Source organism: Melozone crissalis, unplaced genomic scaffold, assembly GCF_028551555.1.
Source record: "Melozone crissalis strain CALT ecotype California unplaced genomic scaffold, PUWL_Pcris_2 ptg000019l_1, whole genome shotgun sequence".
NCBI classification, from domain to species: domain Eukaryota; kingdom Metazoa; phylum Chordata; class Aves; order Passeriformes; family Passerellidae; genus Melozone; species Melozone crissalis.
Window position 1 is genome coordinate 15333952 of NW_026535797.1, and position 15557 is coordinate 15349508.

Genomic DNA, 15557 nt, shown 5'->3' on the forward strand with positions numbered 1-15557 from the left:
TGTAGTTTGACTGCTGCATTAGATAAATGAACTAAGATAACCCTTGCTCATTCCCTCACAAGTTCACAAAACATATTTCAGAGAAACAAAAAGGCAACAAAATTAAAACTGACAAAGTTATTGCTCTGAACAATGCACAATTAATCTAGGAGTGTCATTGCCACTAAATGTTACTGCAGATCTATATAACGCAAACAAAAAGAAAGCAACCACCAACAAAGAAAAAGGATATTTTAAATTGCATTTCAAAATACAGTATTAAATTTCCTATATAAAAAATCTACTATAAAAGTGGATTTTACAAGAGCTGCAGGTGAAACAGAGATCAATTCGAGAAAACTGCATTTCTAGCTTCATAATAGCTCAGAGGTATGTCATACAGAAATATGACTAAAAACTTAATAAAGATACTTTTCAAAGAAATTTCATATCAATAAAGTTTAAATAATTTTAAATGCATTTGGATGTGTTTGTTTACTGAGTTTTGTGGAAAGAGGGAGAGAGAGAATAAAATTTCCATTTCCAACTAAATGACCATAGTTTCCACTCTCAATCTCAAAACCCAACTTTTGCCTTTCACTAATTTAGTAAAGACTAGGAAATATACAATCAGAGCATACAGTCTGACATTTACATTGAAAGTAAAGGCAAATTTGGATCTACAGAGGACAAGGAAAACCAGAGCAGCATGCCAGGTTGGAGTCTCATTCCAGAGGGAAAAGGCTGCAAATGTAAAAAATGAAACAAGCTCACTTAGTTAAAGTTAGGAACTCAGATGGTTCTGATTTCATAGGTGCCAGGGCACAAAGTAACATGATTAAATGATTAAACTCAAGAGGGCATGTGATAACAATCACAGTTCGTTTAATTTCAGGTTGTGAGTCATGTGTTCTAGACTCGGGCCATTCTCACTGATGGCTAAATTTTCTGTTGCTTCATATTCAATCAAGACAACAAATTCTAGGCCTCTTTACTCAGATCACACCCCACTAACACAGAGAATAACAAGATTATGGTCCATGAAAATACTCCTTCCATTTTTTCTGCTTTTTTGCTTGGAGGTGGCATATATTCTTGAACGATTTCTAATCCATCAAATCACATGAAATTCTTCAGGGCAGAAGTCTTATCTAGGCAAAAACTCCACACTTGGGATTTGTTCAGTTAAACATTTATTTTCTATTTATACTTGCTTCTATTAAACTGCACCCTATTTTATGCAAACCTTTTCTTGGAGATAGCAACAGCATTTCGATGCAGTCTTGTTCTCCAGTATCCTTGAACCCTTCCTGTCTTGAAGTCACCCTTGTCTCTCCCATAACCCCAAGTAATTAATAAAAGAAACCACCTACTGTGGTTTTTATGCTTTAAAATTGTGCAGTCTGATGTTGCTTTTTTGCCAATAAACACTGAACTCCTCAGCTTTCATTCAAAATGTATTAAAAAGAAAGTACAGGAGTTAAATACAAGGCAAGAGTTTATATGTGATTAAATGAAGAAAAAGAGATATGAATATATGCAGTGAGAAAATTAAAATATAATTAGCCATGAAAGGAACATAATTTCATGTGACAAACAACAAGCATCTATAAATTCATCCCATTCATCTCAATGGAGATACTAATTTCAGATTAAGTAAAAGTAAAACAAACATAGAAGAGACAAAGCCAGCTCTCCATCTCTGAAGCTACAAGCAAATTGGAGCATGTTTGCATCTCAGCAGTGTTTTTAACTGAAACCTTTGTTAAGCTTCATCTCAGACAGCCTGTACTTGGTTGAACCAAGCATTTACTTGTCTTGTATCCCCTTGCCAGTAGGGGCCCTTCAGGGACACTTGAGGGACTGTACAAACCCAAGGCAAACACGCAGCGATTTTTCCAAGCACACTTTCCTGGGCTCCCCTGAGTCTGAGCTCCAGTAGCTCTCTGAAACAGAAGTATGAGCTTTATAGTCCTTAATGGACAATATCAGTAATTCTGCAAATTTTACTACTTCTTGAGTGATTGTTAACACAGCTTGCATGGAGGAGTTCCATGGTGAACTACATGAAACTGTAAAAATACTTCCTTTGCTTCAACTCAAACACACCACCTGCTAGTTTCACCTAATGCCCAATGCCCTTGCTGTAAAGAGCCAATACACAATCACTCATTATCTATTTACTCACCACTCCTGAGTTAATAAACCTGCCAGAGCCTCCTTCCGTTTTCTTCTTCCCAGACTGAAAGCTTGTAGTTCTACCTGTTCCTTGTTTAAAAGATTTATTTAGTCATCCTTTACTCATCCAACCCATTCTCTCTTTGCCTATTCAAGATGCAGGTGCATCTTGAATGCGCTGTGACACTGCTTGTAACCATGATGTTTTCTAATTTATTCTATTTCTTTCTAAAAATGTGTAATATTAAATTTTTTTTCTTTGCTGCTACTGTTTTCATAGCTCACAGTGAATACACCGTGAATAGATAATCTCACAGTGAAGTTCTTAAAAATAATTGTCAGTTTGAAGTCCATTGTTGTGCACAAATTTATATTTTTTTACCCTTTGAGAACCACTTTAAATTTATTGACAGTGAATTTCACTTATTTCACTTGCCACTTTATCACTCAGTATTGCTGAGGTACTTCTTTGCAGTTTGTTTTCATTTCTCCTAGTCTAAATAATTTACTATCAGCTGTAAATTTTCCTGTATAAATTTTCCTGTTCTAATGCATTTGAAATAATGCTTATGTCTTTAACAAGTTGGTTTGTAAGCTGTTTTGTAATCTACACTATTGTGGTTTCATGTTGTGTTTCTGTTATTCTTGAATAATGGAGTAACAGGCGTGCCTTAATTTTGTACATACTGATTTGTTGGTGTGTCCTTGTAAGAAGACTTAGCCAAAATCTGATTTTTAGAACAGACTAAATGAATCTCTAAGAGGTATAGCAAAAGTAGCTGAAGAAAGCTATTTAATGTATAATCAAAGGGACTAGAATAAGCCAATTGAAATTTTTGCATTCGAGAGGATCTTAATTTGTTACTGAAGTCCGAGACTAAAACCAGCCACACAGTTCAATATGCCAATACACTGCTTTGGAAGTGGCCTAGATGAAAGCATCAGTTCACTTGCTGAGATCTGCTGATGCTTTTGCAATAAACCTCCTCTACAATAAGCATACAATACAAACCCCACCTGCCAGTGGGAATTATTTGTACTCAGTTTAAAAGCTTTGGAACAGTTCATAAGAATGGGTTAATTGTTAATAAACCAATAATGTTTTACATCTGACATTTTATTATTTGGTTATGGCTATGCAACCTCTCTGACACCGAGCAGTAATTTCTGGAAGATCAGTTGTCAGTATCTCTGCTAAATTTAAGAACTGTATTTTCATTTTTCTCTCTATCCAAGACATGACTGAACAGAGATATCAAATAAAGCTCTTAATTGTGTTCTTGAATTTAGGCACACGTTAGAATTCCTTGGGGTAAAAAGCACCATATTTCAGTCTAAAAGTATTTGCTGACATTATTTAGTAATCAAAGAAAACCAGGCTATATATATATATATTTTTTTTTTTTTCCACTATCATGCTGCAATTTCAGCAACATCGCCTTCAGTTGGCAGATCTCCCACATCAAGTCCTGGGATATTTTAACTAGATCGTTGTGTCTGGTACTTGAACTTCACTTGAGCAAGGGTAAATCTTCAGGTTCATGTAAACAGCTCCCTTTCTAAATTCATTGGAAATACTCTCACATTCTTAAATACTTGATTAACTGTGACAAATGAGAAAGGAGAACAAAAACAAGCTAGAATAAAAGGCTCAAACTAGTAATTTTCTGTAAAAATTAGATTCTGACACACAACATTTCAAGACTCCATAGGCATGGAAACTTAGGGCAACCTTTTTTAGACATTTTCAGTAAATCTGAATGCATCCCTTCTAAATTAATATTAAAATGTATCCCTACTACATAAACAACCTTTAATATACAAGATTTCCAAGTACAAGACTTCTACAAATACAGCCCATATTAACAAGGACAGTCAGGTACCTGACTGACAGCTGATAATAACTACAACAAACACCTAAGAATGGCAGCATATATAATTAATAAATACTTCAAAATATATGTGTGCTAAATATTTTTCAAGGCAAGAGAAAGTATTTTATCCCACTGTTACTTTGAAAGTGGATATTTGCACATGTGCTTACATTATCAGCGCTTATTATTTTAATATGTCCACTCAGAATAAGAAAATTAACTGTGCATGTTCATCTGAGGTAAATAACAGCTTATGTTACCTTCATTTTACCAGTATTTAATCTTATTATGAAAAATTTTAAGTACTATGGCAAATAAAGGCAATGCTTTAGTCCTGGGCTGCAGGGACTTTCACTGACCTCTTAATTATTCCTGTTCTAAATTGCTACTTCATTTTTAATGAGTGTTCTATAAATGGTGTAGCTGTTTGTATTCTGAATCTGCAAATGTTGCAAAAACTTCTAAAAATGGGTCAGTTTCAAAATCCTAAAACTTTCAGTCTATTATTGCATGGTAGTATTTAAAGAACATTCTCAAGAGCTGATGTTTAATAGTAGACATGTATTTTAATGACAGAAATATTAAATAACAATATCAAATAATGTTGACTTTAAAAAAATAAGAACTGACTAATATTAAACCCAAAATAAAACCAATTAAATAAATTAAAATAAATTACTTCAATTGAACAACAAAGAGCAAACACTGACATGCATATGCACAGATACAAATTGTTATGAAGCTTGAAAGATGACTTAAATGTTAGTCACTGTTCAAGACTCAAGAAACCTCAGTTCTGTTCTACCAGCAAAACTACTGCTTCACTTCCAAAAGAGATTTAATTTCAGTTAATTATAGCAAGCTTAGCTTTGCTTGTAATAAAAAGCCATGTTGTGTTTCTCATCACTTCTAAGATGTATGAACTGTACCTACAACATGGACTGAAGATCACTACTGCAAAGCCACTTACATTCTGAAGTTTCCTAATAGATGCTCCTTCTGCAGAGCCCCAAAACTGAAACACTTAAATATTTCACAAGAGTGCCATGTCATTAAGCTGCGTTTGAAGGGCTGCTGTTAGGATACTACTCTGGGCTCAGGGGGAGCAGTCAAGCACTTAATTAGGTTGGCTCAGATCTAATTTGCCATTAGACCAGACCACTGCAAGAGTAACACTTGTGTCCTCTCCTCCTTACCCAGCTTTTCTATCCAGAACGCTCCAACTCCAGTTTAATTAACACGTCCCTTGGGATTTCAGTTTTTGAGATTGGGAAGTTGATAAGAAATTGCAGGTGCAGCTGCAGAGGCAGGAGCATTGTTGTTGCCATCTGCTGGCATCTATAGTTCTGAAGACTCCTGAAGGTAAGTCTACCCTCATTGCATCACCAGGACAATTTCAGTCCTGTTGACAAGTGAGGCTACAAATGCACATTTTGAACAGCACAGAACAGTCTGAATTAGCATGTGATTTGTATCACCTGTTAGTAAAAGGTTAAAACACTGCTAAACATACCATCAGTTAAATAAAAAATATTGATTTAGCAAATTCCAAGTCTTCATCTGTGCTGCTTTGCTTATGTTTTCCTTCCATTCAGTCTCAAGGTAGATCTCAAAATGAATAATCTGATTGAATTGCAAAAATTTCCATAATTAATTAGGAACCGTTCTCCTTTCTTTTCTACTTGGGGGTGGGATAAAATAGTAGAAATAAACTTTTCTAAGTGGGTAACTTCTATATACATATCTACAATTTGTGGCATCACAGTGCCACAGAGTCACAGAGTACTGAGGTGGAAGGGACCTCAAGAGGTCACTCAGTTTGCCACTCTGCCCCTAGGCTTGATCAGTACACTGAAACCATTCTTGACAGATGTTTGCATAACCTGATCTTGTAAAATTTCCAGTGATGGAAAACACATCACTTCCTTAGGCAATCTACAAAAATATTGTTAAAAATTGCAGCTACTGTTCAAGATAGCAAAAGTCCTCACTGACACTGGTCTGCAGGATTAATTCTTTCCAGTTTTAATCCACAATACAGCACTCTTGAATTCATGCAGATAATGGCTATGCACATATATCTCCATGAATAGGGATATAAAATGTACATTGGATTCCAATTATACAAAAAGAGAAATTCTGCGTAACTGATCACAAATTATCTTAAATTAGTAAATTAGAGAATTTCACAACTAATCAAGCTACAAATACATTGAATCCTCCAATTCTCCAATAGTATATTTTAAATAAATTTATCTTACTTCATATTATTTTGAAACAGGACACATGTACATATATAAAGATATATATATATTTATATTTCATGTACATGTATATAAATATACACACACATCCCCTCAGGGTAGACTGTGCATTAATACAGATTTCCAAGGCAAACTATTCCCAGGTGTCTAGGTCTGCTGAAGCCGAAGGTTCTAATGATAAAGAAATTAGCACCTTCACAAATGAGGACTCTATGGTCAGGCCAAGCCAGATGGCTCTTGACACCTGTCTGCATCCTGACTGGCACTGAAGGGTCAATAATACAGTTTATTCACAAGCAGGAGCTGGGAATCCCTGTTGGTTGCAGTAAGGATGGAGAGTTAATTCTCTCCTAACAACATAAAACCCAGCAGGATTTTACTTGCAAAGGCAACAACTCTTTCCAGAATTTAATACACATTTACTAAGGCTTCTTACTTTTTTCCTGCAAGGTTGTATTTTTTCTCCTTTGTGAGAATAATTTTGCTAGACAAATTAAAATTTTCATGGTGGTAGAGGGCAAAAGATCTTGCAGTGAAGGGAAAAGGACAGCTTTAAGGCTTTAGTCCCAATATCTGGAAAAAAATAAGAGTAACAAAAATAGATCAAAAACAATTTTTAAAAGTGGAAAAATGGACAATCTCTTTTTTGATTTTATATCCCCTAGAAGAAAAGTTTTGAACTTACTGAGTTAAATATTGACAACATTGTACCAATAAGTGTGTGAGGACCTTTTCAAACAGCTGGAACATTATAGATTTTTGCAAGTTCACAAGGCCTGTGCTCACATTTCCAGTAAAAGCTGCTCTCTAATACAAAGCTAAATGCCCCAGGGACATTGAAGTGAACATATTTTTCTGCTGGTTTAAGCACACCAGCAGTCATTTGTAGAGTTTACATGGCTTTCTTGTCAATACCTGCTGGTCACAGTTGGTGAAGAAGCAGTTTCACTTATGATCTGCTTGCTAATTAAGCATGGCAGCAGCCATTGAGTGAAATTTTCAACAACCTGACACACGAAAGGAAAGAATCAGGTGTATTCTCAGAAGACTTCAATCTTTAAATCATTTGGATTCTGTGGTTACTGGAACTGAAAGATAACAGAAATTACTTTGTCAGATTAACATGCAACTCTTCTGATAAGCTATAATATACTGTAAGTAGGATGAATGCTTTTACCCTGATGTTCTACAAAAAAATTCTTTAAGAGAAGGAAAATTGAAAGGATTTGAAGTAATCCCAATATAGGCCAAAAATCTGTATAGTCTTCTGCTTCTCCTCATTTTCTTCACTGGTTCATAATCAATCCTTTTCTGTTGACATCTTTCATCATCTAGCTGTCCTTCATGTCCGCTGCCCATTGCTGTGCTTGCAGGAGGATTGCACAGCTGGTGCTCTTCTGCACACAAAACATCCTAGAAAGCATCAGCAAAGCCACTTCATTGCTCTGTGTCAATTCTTTACTTCCCTGACCTTCAAAAGTCAGTTGCTTCTTGCTGAATGATGATCATCTCACATCTCACTGCTGCCTTATATTACTCCTCCTTCTTGGTTTGTATCCATGTGTTGTCCCTTAGCTCATGCTTGTATTGCAAAGTCACAGGCAGAAGTCTTTGACATTTGTACAGCCCCACCCAGTGGTCCCAGGCTTGAATTCCAGGACACATTGCAATACAGTAAATAAAAGAACCCCTTAAATATTAGTTTCCTTGAGATCTCACTCTTACGTTATGCCCCTTGTGTGCAGGGAAGACAAATCTGGAGGGGCTGGTAACCAAATCTTGTAATGAAATAGAACACACCACTAGAAGTGGACCTTTTCTGATAGAAACCTCAGGATGGCAATAGCATAAGTGCAACTAACAGAGGTGACTGAAAGGCCTCTTCCCACAGAGCAAAAACCCACTCCACAAGGAACACTATCATATCCCAGCATATTTTTAAGCATTTACAAGCCATGCTCAAATGCTTCAAATACAATCCAATAAATGTTTAATTATATCTAGTTTGCAATTGCAACTTTTCCGTTCTTGTCCACCTATGCTTTATAATTATCCTGTCTAAAAATAGATATTCTACACAATTGAAAAAAAGGGTGCCTTTTGAAATTTTGTTGTGTTCCAGAGGAGACCTCCTGGTGAGGAACCAAGGCAGGCAGAGAAGCCCCCAGCCTGGAGCAGGCAGTTTTTGGGCAGTGGCTGTGGTGCCCTGTCTCTGTGAGCAGGGATGTCCCTGTGGGTGCTGCAGGGGAGCAGCAGCTCTCCTGCCTGGACACTCTGCAGTGCTCTTCATGTCTCTACTCTGCTCAGCATAACTTCAGCAACAAACTTCTGCAAGGAAAAACATCTGATAGTGTAACTGAAAACCTGCTTTTGAAGAAAATACTTGGAAAACTAGACAGAGTTTATTTTGAAGCATTTTTATCTTATTAGAGACAAACTAAAGATCCTCTGGTGAGATAGTAGGGGGGAAAAAAGGCTTCAGAATAAATGTATGTATAAGATTTAATTTTAAAGACTGATATTCTTTCCCTGACCTTTGGGCATTTTTCTTTTAGTTTCTTAATAACAAATGAGGTTGAGCTATTAAACTCTCTAGAGATAATTCACAAAAGAGCTAAATAAAGAATCAAAACTGAGGCACAGTGAAAAATACATTAGAAAAATAAACTACCAACATTTTTAGGTAAAGTAGTCCCAAGAGTTAGAAAACCTCTAAATTTCAATTTCATGATGTTGTACTGAAAGTCATCCCTGAGTCCTGATAATTTTCATGTTTTTCTTTCGTTTTTTTTCTGTTGTGGCTTCTTTTTCATCACTTCATTGGTATCTATTATTTGACATGCAGTTCTTGACTAAGATTTTGGCTGCACCTATAATGAAATATTTTCTGCTGTGGAATACTTGCAATGTGCTGCCAATAATCACTAATAATCAGAAAATGTCACAGCAGGCAGTGCTGTCAGTGCATGAGTAGCCTCACACATGAAATTCTGCGTTGGAGAACAAAGAATAAAAAGTCTTTGAGCTTTTTTCAGTATGAACTGCTACTTATTAAATATCAGGATTTTACTAAGCATGCTTTTAAGAAACACTTCAATGGAAAAAAGGTCACAAGAAAGCCACCAGTACCTTTTTTTTTCAGTTGGAGACTTTTGCACAAATGTTACTCCTGTGCAAAAATCCAATTCTGTCTATGATGATGCAAGGATGACACAGTATTGTCTGTGAAGCTAGTTCTGCCCTGAGTAAGAACCTTCTGGCATCAAACTAGATTAAAAAGAACAGATGGTTGCAGAAACATAATTAAGAAAAAGAAAAGAAAGAAGAAACAGATATCAAAGCATCAGCATCTCTTTCCCTGAATTTTCCCTGAAAGAAGTAGAAAGGAAGTTTTAAAAAGGTTGGATCATCTAATCCACATAAGATTCTATTCAAAAATTAATATATCAAATGCTTGAATCATAAAGAAGAGCCAGATGCTCCACATGGACTTGAATATTGCTAAATGGTCACTATAGGCATTCTCAAAAAATTAATATAGGTAAACAGAAGAAGTCTATACAGGTAAATTGTCATATTCTTATTCATTAGCATAGAATGAATCAAACACAGGTTGGCTTTAGGTCTCACCTTGCTGTGTATCTGCCCTGAAGACATGGCATTCCTTGTACTTGATTAAATATGGAACTTTTCTGGAGCATTAAGAAAACCTAAACCAACGCCCCAAAAAAAACTCCAAGCAAAACAATCCAATCCAATCCAAAGCCAACTGCTAGGCAAAAGACAAAAAGTAAAAATAATGAGCATAAAAACAAATGTATTTTTAAAAAATACAAAATATCTCCATTTTAGTTATTTGAGAGCTGGTTTTGTATAGCTATCAGACAACAGTGCCTCAGGAGACAGTTTGGGATTACACTTGCCTTCTACATCTTGGCTTGCTGAAAGCTGACATCCTCTGCTAGTGTAAGATACAGTTTATAACCAAAACAGCCCTGAAGAGTCAGAGCTACAGTCACAGCAGCATAGGCAGATACACATGAAGTTGCCAGATCTTCTCACAACAAGCTGCAAAGTTCTCCAGCATCATCTTCAATGAATGCTACACATGAATCTCTCTGCGTGTGCAAGTTCTTTCCTGCAGTTAAATACTGAGTTGTTTCATATGCACATTCTGATAATGAAGGTTATGCTTAGTATTCTGCAGTAAAACATTTTAATTACTTTAAAAGAATATAAATTTCATTCTAGTCTTTGATGCTCTTAGAAACAGTTTTAAAGCAGCAAGAATTTCAGAAAACAATTGTTAGTATTATTTAAATTTAATCAGAAATCAAAGTTATGAGAGTAGGTAAAAGCATCAGAAGTTGCTGGGAAAGCTGAAAAACCTCTACATCTAGCTCATTAAAAGTGCCATACTCTACAACTCCAACCATGTGCAATATGGACACCTCCAGTAAAAATAGCCTTAGTTTATAATCTATTCTGTGGCACATATTCAGGGGTTCAAAACAACAAAGAAGAGGTACAGGTGTGGGTGAAGATGTTAATAATTAAACATATTGACTCTTGTTGCTTTATAATAATGAGTCAATATTTTAAATTATTATTGCTTTATGAATTTGTTATAATTGATAATAACTACCTTTAAAGTCCACTTGTGCCACAGGAGTATCTGTACAGTCACCATAAATGGGAGGAAACTAAGAAAAAGGAAACTTGTGGATTGGGATTGAAGAATGTGCAATTAAAGCACGTGTGACCTTTTTGTTAGGCCTGCTCTGAGCCATTGCAAAATGTTTCAGTCTGTAGTGAAACCAATGCATTCATCAAGTTCTATCAACTAGATATTAATTTGAAAGTTGAAGGTGTATATATAAACACAAATGAAAGATTACTGTGTAGTGTCTAAAGGGTAGCCTTGTTTGTTGAAACAATAAGCACTGCTCTTTAACACCAGTGGTATGAAATCTTTTTAGCAGCAATGTTTTTATTCAAAATTAGCTATGTGCCTGAAGTTATAAATTGCCTTGTTGTAAGTACAATGTTACAAAACGGATCACTTAGTGAAGCAGCTCAGAAAATGGATGTGTTTGTGACACCTTTAATGTAGGTCCTTTTTCTAAAGAATAAAGAATAAACCCCAAAAACTCAGAATACTTAAAAATTTCTATTTATCAGACAAGGAAAAAGAGCCTACATACATTACATTTAGGCTGTCAAAAAGGTTCATTATAGGAAGCTTATATATTTATTTACTTGTAGAACTGGTAGGGATCACTGTCTGTTACAATTACAGCCACGACACTTCATTCCTGACAAGACTTCACCGTGTCTCTGTTAGCCCACAGCACGTCTGTGGAACTCATGGTTATCAATCTGATAAATCTCAATGTGCTGTGTCAGTTTTAAGCACCCCCAACTGCTCAGGAACACAAACATCAGCAGCTACCAGGTGCCCTGCAGTACTTTATATCCATGCCCTACACTGTCCTTCCTGATATTCAGTTTTAGAAATCCATTTTCAGTTTCATTGCTCTGGTACCAATAATCAAATGGCAAAAGGTGTTGCCTGAAGCTGCATCCAGTGTCCCAAAAAGATAATCTGAGGAAAAGATAAGATATTTAAAAACATTTTTTATGATCTATTTGAAACAGAAAGCAATATGACAAAATTTAACACTGTTAATATGAAGGAAGATGTATCTGTAATATGAGTTTATACGTGTATGTTTCTTCAGTTCTCCTGAAAACAAATCTTAAAATATAAAAAACAAATTATGACTGCAGGAGAGACGTTAAACTTTTAAAGATGAAACAGAATTAAAGCATTCTTTAGACCTAGTTGCAGGTATAATAATAACTAAGCCAGGTGATAAGGTACGGGGAAAACTGAACTAATGATTTTATTGTACTCACGGGTTTTTTTTGGTCTTGTTGTTGTTTCTAAAAATATGTTTACAAAACAAAATTGAAAGAAAGATGCCCATAAAGAAAAGTATTTTTTTCCCTAAGGACAGTCAGGCATGGGAACAAGTTGTCCCAGGAGGTGGTACTGTCTCTGTCCTTAGATGTTTTCCAGACCAAATTGGGAAAATCTTGAGTAATCTGGCCTGATTTCAACATTTCTTGAGCAGAAGGCTGGACCAAGATACCTCCTGAGGTATCTTCCAACATGAATTTATTGTATAAACCTATAATCTGTGAAGTATTTACAGAAGTATTCACAAAAGTATTCATAATTCATTTTAAAGGAACAGAATAAGGTCAGAGCTAGCACTACCACTGTTAAACAACAACAACAAAAAAGTCCAAACAGAACATCATCTATCTTCTATAAATACACACATTTGTATGATCACAAATAACGCACTGTATGGGGAATAAGAAAAAAAGATCTTAGAGTAGATGTAGGTAAGAGAAAGAAATGTTAAATGCTAATTCTGTAGCAAGCTTTACACTACACATACAGCATGAGACAAAACAGTGCAGGAAGTAACACTTTTTGGTAGGCTCTATTATTTTACACACTGCACTTGCTGCAGGTTACAGGTTCTCATACTTTTAAGCAAGCATGGATAAAAAAACCTGTATTACCCACAGCATAAAAAATCAACATTCCATCCTAGAATTAATCTCTTTCCAGTTCCAACATGACCAGGTTTGGTTTCAACAGTTATAGCTGTTGTCGCTCAACAGTTGTTTAACAAGTCAGGGGCAAGAAGTGTGCTCAGACCTCTCCTCATGCAATGCCCTGTCTGGCTTCTCAGACATTTCAGTGGAAGCAGGTGCAAGTCCTTCAGAAGTGAGTTAGAGTGCACCGTGCAGATTTGATAACTCCTTCCCCAGCTAGAAGACTCAAGTGCTCTAAAAAAATATAAATAAGAAAACGGAAGTTCTCTAGCAATCCCTTGGGCCAATTACACAGATCAGAGATTAAATGATTCAAAGCATGATGGTCCTGTCTTTTCCAGTCTTTTCTGGATTATTTTAGCATGAAAAGAGTTGGTTCTTGCTAAAGGTGGAATCAGCTCAACTACAGCTGACCTAGACAGCTGTACATAAAATTACACAGTTCTCCAAGTTTTTTCTGAATAAGAAAAGAAACAGATGACGGAACTTGGTGTCTGGTGCAATCTTTCTTATTTACAGAGGTAAATTTCTGCTTTTCTTAGCACAACAAATCACAAGCAAGCAAGTTTTCTGTTACTTACTATTTTCCTTCATCTACCATTCCATCTAAAACCTCTCACAAAGCAGTGTCTGAATTCACACTTCAAATAGTCATTTACAGAAGGTCATGAGCATTTGCTTCATTTTTCACTTCTGTGCCATTTTCTCATTTCTTCTAAGGTTTATTTCAGCAAAACCCCTCAGCTGCACGTATTCTGTTTTACTGAGTAACACACCTTTGTTGTGAGGCTTCTTAAATGAAAGACGGTGGCTAATTTCTCCAGCATCATTGGTTTTTTCCAGGAATTGGCTATCAGTGCTAGAGATTGTTAATTTCTAACCTGAGCTATCTGCTAACACTTGGCTGCAGATGGATTTCAGTCACCAATTATACGGATGATAAAGCACTGGCTTTTCACAACAAGGCTCTACAGTTGAGCCCTTTCCACATACAGCTGCTGGCCAACTGTTGGTTATTCAGAGCAAAAAACTCAGCTTTTCCACTGACAGCCAATCTGAGCCTCATCTATAAAGTCAAGCCCTGTAGATCAAGACAGACTCAGTTCTTGAGTTTTCTGTGCCAAATGAAGAATCAAAGAACACCAAATGAAGGGCAAAGAAGGCTGTACTTAGAAATGCAGTGCAGTGTACAATCACTTTCTGCTCTGCGAAAGAGATGAGCAGGAAAATAGATGGCACTGGTCTCTGCAGGCAAAGACAGTTCTCTTTTACATTGGTGTCATATGGAGAAATTGGATTACCACACAATAACAAGTCCAATAAACACAGATTATGAGTGTAGGATAGAAAGTAATTTACCACTAGATTAATCCCAGGCATTTCTCTTACCTAGGCTGCATTAAAACAGGAGCATTTATCTTTCCACCCTTTTGTTCAATGTGTTTCATATCCTCTGCTACCCCCAGAAAGAACAGTACATGATTTTTTTAAATAATATTCTATTTACTTTTTCTATTCTATTTTTTTATTATTTTCTATTTACACTCTACAAAATAACAGTTTCACGTGCAGCAGATGAAATCTATTTGGCAAGACAATACAACAGTATTTTTAAGTTGCTTGCATTTTCACTGGGAGAAAATGTGGATCTACAACTTGAGCACATGAAGTAGCTACTCTCAGACAATCACACAGAGTACACCTTACTTTGCCAGCCAGGATCTGAGGTCACATCAATATAAGAAAACTCTGAAATATACAACCAAATTAAATCTAAAATATTGATTTGGGTGTACAGATATTTTCTTAAAAAATATAATGGCCATTCAGTAAAATACACTGAATGGAGAGAAGAGAGAAGTGTTATATACTTATTGAATTAATGAGATTTTAAAATTATTAAAATTTTAAAATTCTTAGTTCACTTAAACTTTGAAAGGATTGTCTAGTTATCTTGGAGGAAAACCATTTATAGCTCCTCCCATTTCACTCAGCCTTCCTAAACCCATGCTCTTGATATTAAATAGGAAGAAACTAATGTATAAAACTTCAAATAGAGAAAACGTTTTCTTTATTACCTTAACAATTTGATGGCAATCACTTTTCAGAGCCACTCCCCATTAAACAGGAATGTATTAAAGGTAAGTAGGTATTTACTCAGAGGCAAAATTCAAATAAGTTAGATATTAAAAGGTCAAGATGAAATTATTTCATACTTGGATACTTATCTAACTAACTGGAAGGTAGAATTTGTATTCTGAGGAATTCTGAAGCTCCAGTAGTAAAATAAATTAGTTCGTTTAGGGAGCAAAATTCCTCAGGTCATTTGTAGAAAGGGAAAGAAGTTTTGCCCTAGCTCTTTGTTAAAAAAAGAAAAAATTCTATTATGTTAGGTGAACCAAACTCCACTACTTATACAGATTTCCTGCTGCCAGCATGGTAAGCTCTGTCCTACAGCTCAGCTTCCTGAAACCTGTAGTTCTCTTAAACTTAGTTAGGAGTAGGAAGTGAGTAATTCTATTTAAACATAATCAACATTTTCTCAGGTAATATTATGTTGAAATAGACAGGTACATTCCCTCCAAAAGTTTCTCACCAACCCCAGGTCAATACCTAAAATTTCTTCATG

General features: G+C 35.7%; 1 protein-coding gene across 4 annotated transcripts in view; it reads right to left on the bottom strand.

Moving 5' to 3' along the window:
* The window catches only part of LOC128937214 (heparan sulfate glucosamine 3-O-sulfotransferase 1-like), a 40773-nt gene that overhangs the window by 15022 nt on the left and 10194 nt on the right, over positions 1-15557 (bottom strand). Inside the window, exons 1-2 of one of the 4 annotated variants that reach the window (XM_054276641.1) lie at positions 9926-10000; positions 9425-9562 (exon numbers count right to left, since the gene is read on the bottom strand). The exons of 2 other annotated variants lie outside the window; for them this stretch is intronic. The gene's annotated coding sequence lies outside the window, so the exon portion shown is untranslated. Of the gene's footprint in view, positions 1-9424; positions 9563-9925; positions 10001-15557 lie in introns of those variants that run through there. One more of the 4 variants, XM_054276639.1, reaches the window with a different exon arrangement.